The sequence below is a fragment of the Oncorhynchus masou genome, chromosome 31 (assembly GCF_036934945.1).
Source record: "Oncorhynchus masou masou isolate Uvic2021 chromosome 31, UVic_Omas_1.1, whole genome shotgun sequence".
NCBI classification, from domain to species: domain Eukaryota; kingdom Metazoa; phylum Chordata; class Actinopteri; order Salmoniformes; family Salmonidae; genus Oncorhynchus; species Oncorhynchus masou.
The window spans coordinates 34,758,010-34,770,459 of NC_088242.1; the positions used below are offsets into that span (position 1 = coordinate 34,758,010).

Sequence of the window (12,450 nt, forward strand, 5' to 3'; positions counted from 1 at the left end):
TAAATGAAAGTACTGTATATGGAAGTAGTTTAGTACCTAAATAAAGGGCTTAAATATGTGTAAAACACATTTTTAATAGTTTCCTGATGTTTTTTTATATCTCTCAGATATAGGACAGCATTTAAAAACAAACTTCCTTTCGTTTTCTTTTTTACTATCTGTTTTTCCATTGATGAATATGTTATTCAATGTGATTCTATGGGCTAATAGCAGTAAGGCCAAACTCAATATTCAACATTTTTGGGGGATACCTAAAGGGGTCTAAGTTTCCAAATCAAATATCTAAATGATCCTTGCTATGACCATATAAAAACAACCCCACCCCCCAATCTACCCCGGCTTAGACTCTAGAGGGTTTTAAAGAACAATGTACTGTACACAATGGGGATCTAGGGTATTGCATCAATAATTCAAGCGTTAATAGTGACACATTTCTTCCTAGTTTGTGCTCTCAACATGTTGACATGTTACTCATTTCAAATGCATGTTTGTACTAAACCGACTGAGTGAAGCTTTCTGCTGTTACACTATTCCCTGGTGCTAGCTACATCGTTAGACTCAGCACTTTCACTGTAGCTAGCACGGCATTTCACTTTGTCAGCACTCAAAGATTTGAGCTTTAAGCCTGATGACATCCTCTTCTGTTCAAGCCAGCTGCAGCTGTTATCATGTACTTTGCCATATTGCTTTTTATTAGAGTTAAAGTGAGTAGACAAGCACTCGTGGAGAAGTAGGGATAGGCACCCAGCAAGGAACATTGAACATTCAGACAGACTCCTTAGAACAAACGCAAACAGTCTCTGTGTGTGTGTGCCTTGTGTGTGTGTGCGTGCGTGTGTGTATACAAGTGTGTGTTTCTATATGTGTGTGTGTGTGTGTGCATACCTGCGTGTATGCCTTTGCATGCCCTTGCATGGTGTTTGTGATGTTTGCATGGCATCTGTGATAATGGCAACATCAGATATAGCGATTGGTCCTGATGAAGAACCCCTGGCTTGTCTGACAGACTGACGTTCTCCCTGCTGTACCATCGATGGGCCCTCTGCTCAAGCCATACTGACTTTTCAAACCGCCTCAACTCCAATCGTTTCGAATCTTCAATTTGATGTTCATTAATGAATGGTGTACATGGTTAACAAGAGGAACACAATGGAAATACGTTTCTATATAGTTTTTGTGTTATCCTCAAAATCTTTATTGTCATATGAATCATACATATACAAAAGTATGTGGACACCTTTCAAATTTGTGGATTCGGCTATTTCAGCCACACCCGCTGCTGACAGGTGTATAAACTCAAGCGCACCGCCATGCAATCTCCATAGACAAACATTGGCAGTAGAATGGCCTTACGGAAGAGCTCAGTGACTTTCAACATGGCACAGTCATAGGAAGCCAACTTTCCAACAAGTCAGTTTGTCAAATTTATGCCCTGCTAGAGCTTCCCCGGTCAGTTGTAAGTGCTGTTATTGTGAAGTGGAAACGTCTGGGAGCAACAACGGCTCAGCCGCAAAGTGGTAGGCCACACGAGCTCACAGAACGGGACTGACGAGTGCTGAAGCGCGTAGCACTTCATGAAATGGGTTTCCATCACCGTGCGCAATGCCAAGCATCAGCTGGATCGGTGTAAAGCTCGCCGCCATATGACTCCGGAGCAGTGGAAACGCGTTCTGCTGTTAGGGTTTAAGATTAGACTTGTCATGCCTGTGAGTGATAGAACAACAATGTATTTTATCAGTGGCAGTACAACAAATTACGTATCTCCGCATGTGACAAATGATACAGTCTCAAACCTCACATCCATTTGATATCTGTGCCAAGGTAAATGGCATACAAATCCCCTTACAATCACCATTCAGCTCAGTAAACCATCACAGCACTATCCTGCAGTGTACGAGCCATAAAGTAAACCACATTTGAGCAGGACTCATTAGAAGCAGGTATAAGGACCGGGCTTGGACACGGCTCCTGTGTAAATGACAACACATGACACCTTGTAAACAGAGCGGGATTAGAGGATTCTTGAAGACAGGGTGTTTCTCCAAGTTTCATCCCCACTGCACGATGCTCTTAATCATGGCTAATCACGGGATTTGTCTCCCATCACATAAGTCCTTGCTGGCACAGTAAGACAGCATAAGTAATGAGGCAGGACATGTGTGAGGGAAAGGAGAGGAGAGAGGAAGAGAGAGGATGAGGAGAGGGAGAGAGAGAGAGAGAGCTGAGACGATGGTAGTTGGCTTGGCTGGGATTCATGCTTAAAAAGGGCAAGTCATCTGTGATACTTCTGTGTGGATCTGACGTGTGATTTATTTAACTGATAATGCAGAGAAGCTGGTGTTTGGAGGATGTATTGGAACGGGTGTTGTTAGGCCCGAGACAAAGTCGAGGGACGGCAAACCATGCCAATACATCCTCCAAACACCGACTTTGAGGGCATTATCACTTTTATACAACGGTTTACTAGCATATTTAAATAATGACATGTTCATCAACAAAACATTTTTGATTCATTGACTTATACTCTTTCATCCTTCCATGAGATATAGTCCCGACACAAATCTATGGGTGCTACCCAAGCCAGCTAGTCATTCGGTCTATCGGTTCGGGTGCTAGCTAGCCAACAACGGCTAACTTAATAGACACCGTCTGGAATGCGGTTGTAACCCATCGGCATTCAGGATTAGACTCACCCGTTATATAAATACAATTAACATATGGACGTGTATGTCCTGTACATAATTGTGCACTCGTGTTCCATACAAAACGTTTCTTAATTTACATACAACAGCAATGAGACAGGTATCTCCTATTACCATCACAACTTCTTGGAAAGTTGGTGCAAGCCTGAAGTGAATATACACTACATTCAGTTGGACACAACTAGAAATATTTTATTTCATGTCGGTGATAGATGTTAATGGTACTTGAAATGCAATAATTTGATCTCTTCTACAAATATAACCCCCGGATTGCCTATTTTCTGATTGCAGAACATTACCCCTTACTTAAAGAGGCTAGGTGCAGAGAAGCCTGTCTTGATAGATATTCAGGGTTGCTGGGATACAGGCCTGCTGTAGTCACTGTGTTCCTCAAGATTGGCAAATGACTCAAACTTTTGACAAACCAAAAAATGAATGGCAATCATAGAGTTCTGTCAATATTTTGGAAATCGAACTTAAATGATTAAATCCCATTGGGGACTTTTGGTCAATTGCACACAGGCCCAAGGTGTCTTGACCAAGTAATACAAATTTGTATAAGACGAATTTGTGAAGCAACTGGCCTGAAATGGACTTTTATCACCAAACTTCAGCCTCTATACTCACATTAAGTTTAGCCAGAATGAATGACCTCCCTTGACAAAAAGGTGTAATGTACAAAAAAAGTATTTAAAAAAATGCATATCCTTGTGTGTTGTTTGATTGTGTGTGTGTGCGAGCGTGCGTGCGTGCGACTGCGTGTACAAGTGTCCGTGTGTGTTCCACAGCTCTCTGACCTTCCTTTAATCACTCCCCATGCTTCAAAAAAAAACTCTCTCACCCCAACCCCTGTTCCCTCTCCTCCTGCTGCTGGGTTGGCTAATGAGAAACCTGCCATTCTGTCATTTACCGTGCACACAAACACACACATGAACGCACTGTCCCTCCACCCACACACACACAGAACCTCCCCTCCCTCACCCACACACACAGCTCTCCACATGCTCCTCACCCCTCCTCAGGAGGTGAAACCTTGCCCATCACGTGTCATCCGTCATCTCCTGGCTGCCTGATGGGCGATGCCACTCAATCTGTCTTCCCTAGCCACGACAGCCCCAGCCCAGCCCAGCCTCCCTCTCACCTCAGCGGACAGAAAAAACATGGAGAAAAGAGGAGGAAGACTGGCAGAATGAGGATTGATGGAGCACCATGACAGTGTCCCAAATGGCACCCTCTTCACATAGCCTATAGGGCTCTGCCCAAAAGTAGTGCACTATATAGGGAATAGGGACGTACACCTTCAGTGATTGGGGTCTGGCAGGGCCCTACCAGGGAACAGCGTTGGGAATAAATGAAAAACGGTGCCACTTCACAACCTGAGGCCTTGGCAAGTCTGGAGGCAGCACTGCGATGAGCTGAGCATCTGCACAGTGTGAATGTTAGGTGAAATTCACAGACTCTGCAGGAGCGAGAGGGGACCGAGAAGAGAGAGAGGAGCGAAAACACAGTGTTGTACTGGTGGAACTGCACTAGAATGTGTGTTTAGCAAGGTTTTTTTTATCCATCCTTATATTGCCTTCCATCCTTCTATTAACTTTCCATCCACCCACCTATCCCTCCATCCTCAACTTGGTTCCTAAAACAACAGCTGTGCAACAGCTCTGAAGGGAGATAGATCCTGGTGTGTGAGTATTTTTCTCCGCAGCCAGTAAATTGTGTAAGCCCATATCCTTGCCAGTTCTACCAATAGAACGTCTCTCAAACAACCTCGGATGTCTCTATTGAAGATCGACGCACAGATGCGGATTGTCATGTACCATTGCCTTGACTCGAGAAAAAGCCAAGATTACAAATTCTGTATAGCTCTGTACAGGGAACCACAGCGAGCTCTTAACACGCGAGAGCATTAGTAGACCGCCATCTCTTACCGACGACATATGGCTGTAGTTCTATTTGGGATTCCAGTGTGTCTGAAAAGAGAGCAAGCTCCCACATCAGAGATGCCAAAACAGCATCCACTAGCCACCACATCCAGCAGCTAGCAGAGAAGAAACATGAATATTTCAGCACCAAACGATTAAAGTCACCTAGTCCTTTTCATCATTGTTTAAAGTAAGTGAACACGTTCAATGTTGACCTCCTTTCCCCTGGAGTGGGAAGGAAAGAAAAACAACTGAACGGAGCAAAACGGAAACTGGGTGTGAATGCTAACAACTGAGGAGAAGCCCCTGATTGAAAGGAGACGATTGCAGACATTTGGTTAATCACTGCATCAATCCATCTCTTCTGTGGACATCACTCGTTATTCCTGACAAAGGTATACTCTGGTATCTCTTCTAGGAGCAGCAGGGCTTCCTCTCCTGTACAGCACAGTTGCTGAAGACTCTTCACCGAGTGTTAGAACTGAAAGCCTGAGTGTGTGGCTTTGGTGTGTGTGCGTGGGCGTAGCCTGAATCTTGACTGAAGGGAGACACAGCGGGGGTCCTGGGTACCTAAGGGGGGGGCAGTGCCATGGTTCTTGCTGTGCCTTTAACAGACGCCGTCTGCATTTAGTCACAGCATTTACCACTCACAAAGAGAGATAGCAAAGGCGCAGGAGATAAAGAGTGCCACAAATTTCACAGCACCGTGTGGATTACCTCTGCATCAGCCTTCTCTCTCTCTCTCGCTCTCTCTCTCTCTCTCTCTCTCTCTCTCTCTCTCTCTCTCTCTCTCTCTCTCTCTCTCTCTCTCTCTCTCTAAGTGCATTCCATGTGTTCTGGAACCTAGGCTATGGACAGCTTACAAAATGGCTACTAAGCATGAGTGTGGAGTCTGGAATCATAGTTTCACCAGTGGATGTGAATGGCGCATTTACGCTTGAAAGCTAAAAAAAAACATTTCCTTGTCACATCTCAAAAGGACTCTTAACACATTAATGTTCTCAAAGAGGCAATTCACCTTGTGCTTTTACTATGCCAAATAATTGTACATTTTGGTGGCCCCAGGATTCAAACCCACGATCCTGGTGTTGCAAGCACCAACTGAGCCCTACAGGACCACAAACATGGTGGGTGAGCCATGTCTTCTTACCCTAGTGCTCGTTTGCCGTAGTCACACGAGGGAACAGCCCAGACATGGAAAACAGAATCAATCATCAAAGCAGACACCTATTCCTGTACACAGTGGCTCACCACCCCGTCACGTGTACACATAGATTTCCACTCAGCAGTGCTGAACACCGAGGCAATTTTTTAGTGCTTGCTGACAAAACGCTTTATCATTTCTATTATTATTTGTGAGATACAACCTCTAAATCAAACATAATGTTCCGTGTGCCGTCCTCAATCAGAATGAAATAAAAAGTCAACGATTTCCTTGAACAAGCGTATCACGAAGTGTCATATAGATTACATAAAGGCATCCATTATCTGGAGAGATATATCCACGCCACACTGAACCACACTGGACTCGTGAAGAGACCGAGACAGAGACTGAGACCGGAATAGAGATAGAGACAAGCTGTGGTGTCATCATAGTGGGTGTGTGTGTGTGGGTGTGTGTATGTGTGTGCGTTTATACTCTCTTTCCATCACTGACCCCACATTCTCCGACAGAGCTACTGCAGGATCAGACCTGCAGGGCGTTACTTGTCCTTTTACGAAACGTCCAACTGCCCAACAGCCACTTGAAGTCAGGCGGAGGCAGTGTGGGATGGCAGAAAGAAACTGCCAGAATTATCTCTTTTGAAAAGTACCTTGAATTTGGTCTCATGTCTAATCAAGTGAGAGTGCTCACCTGTCATCTCTGACAGCCACAACAAGACATGCTGCTGCGTCAATTTTATTCCTCAGACGGCCAACCGACTGCATCTCGCCCACCAGCACCCCGGCTACACTTCACCAAAAGGCCACGGGAGAAGGAAAAGGAAATAACTCTCAATAACACACTTGGCCAACAGGACTGTCTGAGTAACTACAGCATGACCTACACACCTTAGGGATCGGAGAGGAGCAAGAGGCCTTAACACTCTAAGCAACCTACATGAAATAATACTATGGTATACTATGGTATAAATACTGTAGTATTCACTGTAGTGCTTTTGCAGACTTTACTGTACTGTTCACTGACTCAGAAAAAAAATGACACTGAACACTGTAGTATTTAGATTTAACTATAGTATAAATACTGTACTAAAATAAAGCTGTAGTACATACCATGATAATTCATTTAGTGTTTTTGTTTATTGTAGTACACAGAAATATTTCCTGTAGTATTTTTTCATGTGGGAAGTTGAAGTGAAAATCACTTGTCGATCCAGGGCAATGCCAGTGGTGCAGCACTCAACACTCGTCACTAATAAACAAGTCCAAATCTACCCTTCAACCAAAAGACAGACAGTCTGTTTGTCTGTCCGTCTGTCTTTCTAGAGGCTGGGCAGAAAAGATGCAAGAACACCACAGTCCATCCAGACAGACAGGCAGTGATATTTTACAGTATGGAACAGCGTGTCTGGTTTACAGAGCAGTACAGCTAATTCAAATATTCACAAGCATTTCCCGGTAGAGGCAGAGTAGCAATGGGAGTCGGAGTATGACGAGGCATTAAAGATTAAAGCAGGTAGCTGCCACCGGCGCCCAGTTTGACTGACGTTCCAAAGAGAATGCAGCTGCCGAGTCAGAGGTGCCATGGTTATACCTTCTTCTCACATTGCCTGCTAAAATTAAAACTTCTAAAAATACAGCCTGCCTGGGCTGAGGCTCGGAGAACTGACTCATCCATATGCATGAGAACGGTGTTCCTTCTCCGCTCTGTCTGTTAGTTGTGGACGGGCCGTCTGCTCTGCTCTGCGGTGCTGAGCCTGAGTCCCAAGACATCTCCAGGACAACTGACAGACTGAGCTATTAGGAGGCATGTGTAATGTCTAATGATAGACAATACCCCCGAACCATATGTTGATCGGGGGGGGATTCTAGAGGGGGAATATCAGAATAATCCCAATCGTCTTGAAGAACCATCCGGCCTAGATGGCCATGAACTCATTTAACCTACAGCCAGAAGAGGACGGGCCACCCCTCGGAGTATGGCTCCTCTCTTGGTTTCTTCTTACAGTAGATTCCTGCCACTGTAGGGAGTTTTTCCCCTAGCCACTGTGCTTCTGAATCTGCATTGCTTGCTCTTTGGGGTTTTAGGCTGGTTATCTGTATAGTACTTTGTGACAACTGCTGGTGTAAAAAGGGATTTAGGAAATACATTTGATTGGTTGATTCATTGATTGACAATGTCTCATGGAGGTCAACACTATTTGTCTGATAAGTATTGTATGTATAGGCTAGTTGGTGTAAGGCTATGTCTAGGGGTGTTTCTGTTTGTGTGCACAGAGCATGTAAAGTACATGTGTGTACTGTATGTGTGCTCACACGTGTGTGTGTGTATGTGTGTGCAAATGTGTGCTCACACATTTTTTATTTTTTATTTAACCTTTATTTAACTAGGCAAATCCGTTAAGAACTAATTCTTATTTACAATGACGGCCTACACCCGGCCAAACCTGGACGACACCGGGCCAATTGTGCACCACCCTGTGGGACTCCCAAACGCAGCCGGATGTGACTGCCTGGATTTGTGTGTGTTCAAGTGCACCCACGAGTATGTATGTGTGGTTATACCTAGGCCTAAATTCTCTCACTTACCTGTTGGATGAAGGCCTCTGCTCCTCGGGGGCTGAGCAGTAGGATGGCACGTCTCAGCGTGTCCCTGTAACGGTTGAGCTCCTCTGTCCTCATGGTGTTGAAGAGGTTCGAGAAGACCTTACTGATGTTTCTGTCCACTCTCTGTAGAGATACGTCCAGCCCCTGCCGAGATGTCTGGTCCAGGAAACTCTGTAGGCCACGGATATCTGAGGAGAGGAGGAGGGTGAGTGAGGTTAGACTAACTGGACTCAGAAACCCCTCTAACGTCCTGCAGAGCCCTCTGAGTACATCAAACATACCGCATAATTATGGCCCACAGCATCCATTGCACTTTTTTTTAAACTCAGATTCCATCTCTCAATAGCATAATTTGACTAAATGTAATATTTCCACTGTGATTGCTAGCCCGTGGTGGTTCTAGTGTTAACTGGCATATTTGAAACCCATGACTGGAATACACAAATAATGAATTCTCTACATGGCGACAAGGACTGTCATTTAGATAAACGCACACACAACAAACAACGCTGCGTTGAGATTCAACCACAAAGGCCAGGGAGGGAAATGATGTGGCAAGTGGTAACGTGGTTTGTCACATCACATCACAGCTTGTCCCATGAATTAAACGCAGAAATTGAGGATTGGCTGATAACTAAAAAACGTATAGAGTGAACCTGAAACGATTTCTCGATTAACACTTCGATATGCTCTTTAAGGGAGGCCTGCAGCTAAACAATCCGTATGTAACAGTGGAAGAGGCTTTTACAACACTGTCAGCAGAAGATAGGGCATTGCTGACAAGCACGAACAAACATTTGAAAAGGTGGATTTATTGCCTGGGTTAATGGAGGAGGTCGAGGCCCTCAAATCAGGAATGGATTACAACAATAAAATGGAAGAAATACGAGCTGAAAATAAGATATTGAAAACGACCGCGGACTCCCTTATAAGCCACCCCGCAGAGGCTACGGTAGGATAATAACGCAATGAAAGCAGAATTACTTGATCTGAGGTGCAGATGTATGGAGAATTAATATTGTTATGATGGGAACAAAGGAGGATGAAAATGAAAACTATCTGGCAACTTGAGGATAAAGTCAAGGTTTTCATGAAACTTCATCTCGAGATAACAGGTGGATACAATTGATTTTCAATGGGCTTATCATTTCGGTGGCAGAGGGGAGGGAAGGCCCGGTCCGTTCTCCATTAGTGAACAATTTCTCCATGAAATAGTGGCGAGAACGTGCCCTGTATCCCACTTTCAAAAGGCTCCGAGCAGAGAAGCCGAAAGTTTGTCTTGTAGTCGATAAGTTGTGTGTAAAAAAAATATATTATTTGAGGATTCGAAGATAACAATGTTGGCTATGAGTGATACCTCATGCTGAGGTAGTCCCCGATACGCAACATTACACCACGCTACACGTTACAATCTTGCATGATGGACGCATCCTTTTTATTCATACAATACGGAACCTTGGACAATATGGACTTAAAATTTGTCTTGGGTTTATGGGAAGGCAAAAACGGCTGAGGCTACAAAAAATTTATTTTGAGGACCGTACAGATGTTAAAATGGTAAAACCAAGGTTGGGTTTTGAGTTTGATCTGATACAATGTCATTTTAGCGATTGGGGTATATTGTAACTTCAATGCTGTTACACTGTAGCTGCCCTTCTAGCAGATGTGATTTAGGATGAAAAATATTGACCTGTCTAATGTGGAACTAGGATAGGATAAACGATTGATACAGTAAGAGGGTCAATAGCCTATCTAGGTTCTCTACTGGAGTAGGCCTATTCGATCCAATAACAATTGGTGTCACTATCGTTAAACACCATTTCAACCATAAATCTCATTGGTAAAAAAATGCAAAGGACATATTGTTCAGATGCACACCAGCAAATGGGTTAGGTGTTGGTCAAAGGGGTCAGTTGACTCTGCTAGCAACTGGCAGGTTAACACAGGGTTAATCTGAGTATAGCTGAAATTCATCATTAGAGCCAATATGATAACTGGCTTATGGAAGCAATTCTCTATGCGAGAAGTATATTGTGTTTTTACACAATCTATATATGCTACCGGTATCTTTCCTCCCCAGTGCTATAGGCCGATGTGTTAAGCAGCCTAAGTGATTGAGCAACAAACCTAGTGTTAAAAAAAAACAAATAGGAAAAAGGGAAATCCAATACAAATATTCTTTACTTTGATAGGTCTGTCGTTGGGATGAAATGGATGCGGTATCTATCTATATGCATATAATGCCTATAGTGCCTTCAGAAAGTATTCATTCCCTTGGACTTTTCCCACATTTTGTTACATTGTGTTGCATCCTGTATTCAAAATGTATTACATGTACTTTTCTTCTCTCTCCCATCTACACACAATATCCCATAATGACAACGTGAAAATATGTTTTTAGAAATATCTGCAAATGTATTGAAAATGAAATACAGAAATATCTCATTTACATAAGTACCCCCCCCCCCAATACTTTTTAGAAGAACTGTTTGCAGCGATCACAGTTGTGAGTCTTTCTGGTTTCTAAGAGCTTTCCACGCCTGGATTGTGCAACATTTGCACATTATTATTTTCAAAATGATTGTTGATCATAGCTAGACAACCATTTTTAGTTCTTGCCATAGATTTTCATTTAGATTTAAGTCAAAACTTTGTCTTTCAGGAACATTCACTGGCTTCTTTGTAAGCAACTCCAGTGTCGATTTGGCCTTGTGTTTTAGGTTATTGTCGTGCTGAAAGGTGTCTGTTGGAAAGCAGACTGAAGCAGGTTTTCCTCTAGGATTTTGCCTGTGCTTAGGTAACCTTCTTTTTTATACTGAAAATCTCCCCTGCCCTTAAAAATGACAAGCGTACCCATAACAGGATGCAGCCAGCACTATGCTTGAACATATGGAGAGTGGTACTCAGTAATATGTTGTATTAGATTTGCCCCAAATGCAACACTTTGTATTCAGGACAAAAAGGTAATTACGTTGCCAATTGTTTTGCAGTATTACTTTAGAGCCTTGTTGTAAACAGATGCATGCTTTGAAATATTTTCTTTCTGTACAGGCTTCCTTTTCTCTCTGTCAATTTAGGTTAGTATTGTGGAGTAACAACAATGTTGTTGATCCATCCTCAGTTTTCTGCTATCACCACCATTAAACTCTGTAACTGTTTTAAAGTCAAAATTGGCCTCATGGTGCAATCCCTGAGCGGTTTCCTTCCTCTCCAGCAACTGAGTTAGGAAGGACGCCTGTATCTTTGTAACGACTGGGTGTATTGATACACCATCCAAAGTGTAATTAATAACTTTATCCATCTACCCTTCTTCGTGAGGCATTGGAAAACCTCCCTGGTCTTTGTGGTTGAATCTGTGTTTGAAATACACTGCTCGACTGAGGGTTAATTGTATGTGTGTGGTACAGATATGAGGTAGTCATTCAAAAATCATGTTAAACACTATTATAGCACATGGAAGTCCATGGAACTTATTATGCAATTTGTTAAGCAAATGTTTCATCCTGAACTTATTTAGGCTTCCCATAAAAAAGGGCTTGAATACTTATTGACTCAAGACATTTCAGCTTTTCATTTTTTATTAATTTGTACAGATTTGAAGAAAAAAAACATAATTCCACTTTGAAATTATGAGGTATTATGTTGAGGCCAGTGATAAAAACACATCTCAATTTAATCCATTTTCAATTGAGGCTGTGACACGAAAAAAATGTGGGAAAAACTCAAAGGGTGTGAATACTTCCTGAAGGCACTGTATGTCAAGTAACTACATTCCTACTATGTACAGCAACTACTGTGAAAGAAAAGAAAGAGAGAAGTGCCAGGTATGTACAACGAGTCCAGAATGCACATGTAAACAACAAACAAAAAGAGATGTTAAAAAATAGGCTACTAAAAACTTCTGCAGTGTTTTGGGTTCGACAGCAGCAGAGCAGCCTTGGCCCAGACATTGTGAAATATTGCGAGACATTGTGCATTGTGCCCCACACTGTGGAGTAAATTGCCTGCCTGTCGATCTCTGATGCTGGCAGTACAGTAAGTGTTCAGCGGAAGGAGAG

General features: G+C 43.0%; 1 pseudogene; it reads right to left on the reverse strand.

Moving 5' to 3' along the window:
* The window catches only part of LOC135523865 (glutamate receptor ionotropic, delta-1-like), a 408,015-nt pseudogene that overhangs the window by 135,638 nt on the left and 259,927 nt on the right, over positions 1-12,450 (reverse strand).